The sequence below is a fragment of the Jatropha curcas genome, chromosome 9 (assembly GCF_041381405.1).
Source record: "Jatropha curcas cultivar XTBG-Jc1 chromosome 9, XTBG_Jcur_1.0, whole genome shotgun sequence".
NCBI classification, from domain to species: domain Eukaryota; kingdom Viridiplantae; phylum Streptophyta; class Magnoliopsida; order Malpighiales; family Euphorbiaceae; genus Jatropha; species Jatropha curcas.
The window spans coordinates 24,062,212-24,063,833 of record NC_143159.1 but is presented as its reverse complement, the minus strand read 5'-3'; the positions used below and the strand labels follow the sequence as shown (position 1 = coordinate 24,063,833).

The 1,622-nt window shown below is 33.9% G+C and overlaps 1 pseudogene; it reads left to right on the top strand.

The window, feature by feature from the left end:
• The first annotated feature begins 846 nt into the window (after nt 1-846).
• Nucleotides 847-1,254, top strand: LOC149493861 (putative carboxylesterase 18 pseudogene; annotated as a pseudogene).
• Nucleotides 1,255-1,622: the final 368 nt, after the last annotated feature.

Below are 1,622 nucleotides of genomic sequence, written 5' to 3'. Positions count from 1 at the left end.
ACTAAAAGCCCAAGAAAATCCAAAAGAAAATGAAGATTTATTTGATTTATACGATGGGTCCTCAACGGGAACATCAACCGGTGGTGCAAATAGCGATTAAGGTAAAAGGGGGTGAAATTGATATAAGGTAAGTAAGAACTATGTGGGCTTTGATTCCTCTAAACTCCAAGAGGATACGTAGGCAACTTAATTTTTTTTTAAACAAAAAAAAAAGTTGAAGCCCATTTTTTTTTAAAATTATGTTCAAACTTCAAAAAAAAAAATTCAGTTGAAATTTTTTTTTAAAAAAATAATTATGTTCAACACTCAACAATTCAAGTCTTTAAAAAAATAAATTTAATTGAAGTATTTTTTAATTTTTTAGGTGTATTTTTTAATTTTTTATGTTCAAATAATTTTTTTTAAACCAGTCTTCAAAATTTAAAATTTTTTAGGTGTATTTTTTAATTTTTTATGTTCAAATAATTTTTTTTTAAACCGATTTCAAATTTTTAAATTTTTTAGGTGCATTTTTTAATTTTTTATGTTCAAATAATTTTTTTTTAAACCGGTATTCAAAATTTAAAATTTAAATTATGCGATTCGCCGGAAAACCAATGGAACCGTCGGTTTTGTAATCGGATCGGAACAGGAACCGGACGGTTCCAAACCGGAACTGGAACCGGACCATTTCAGTTCGATTCCGGTTCCAATTTTTCTGGAACCGGAACCGCCGGTTTCGGAACAGTGGCCAAGTCTAGATCATAGTGGCCGGAGCTGCCATGGAAACCTAAGCTCTCCTTGTATTTTTTAGGCTTCTTATCTGACGTTGTCCGTCTCTCAGGTGGGTCCTTCAACCGTTTTCTGATGAGCTTTTTCAAATTTAGAACTTCTTCATCCAAGAAACCAATCAAAGGCGTCAAAACCACTGATATCACCGTTGATAAGAAGCGAAACCTATGGTTTCGCCTCTACAGTCCCAATGCCGCCACCACCACAAATGGCGGTGGCTTGCCAGTTATTTTCTTCATCCACGGCGGTGGTTTTACTCTGTTTGCACCCAATTCAAAACCTTACGATGACTTTTGCTACCGTCTTGCTCGCAAACTGTCTGCTATAATTATTTGTGTCAACTACCGGCTTCTTCCGGAGCATCGCTATCCATGCCAATTCGACGATGCTCTTGATGCTCTGCAATTCATAGATAATTCAAGAATAGAAGGCTTTTCAAGCCAAGCCAATCTAAAACAGTGTTTTATGGCAATTGAAGATTAGAAGACATTAGAAGAGTTCAAAGAAGTGAAGGGAGGGGTATTTTAGTCTTTTAGTCTTCAATTAACGGAAAAAAAACCAATTTTTCGGACGGAAGGACCTTTTAATTAGACGGAGTTAAACCTGAGGGACTAGTTAGATATTTCCGCAAAACTTGAGATTAGTTGGATAATTATGTAAAACCTGAGGGACTAAATAATAAATTTCCCTTTGACTTACGAAAATGGAGAAAACCTGCACCTGAGATATAATTGCCACTTTCAAAAGAATTGAAGTGTTTGAAATAATAATAATAATTACAACAACAATAATAATAAATAATAAAGAACTGATGTGCTTTAAAAAAAAAAAAAGTATGATCTCACTTTTGT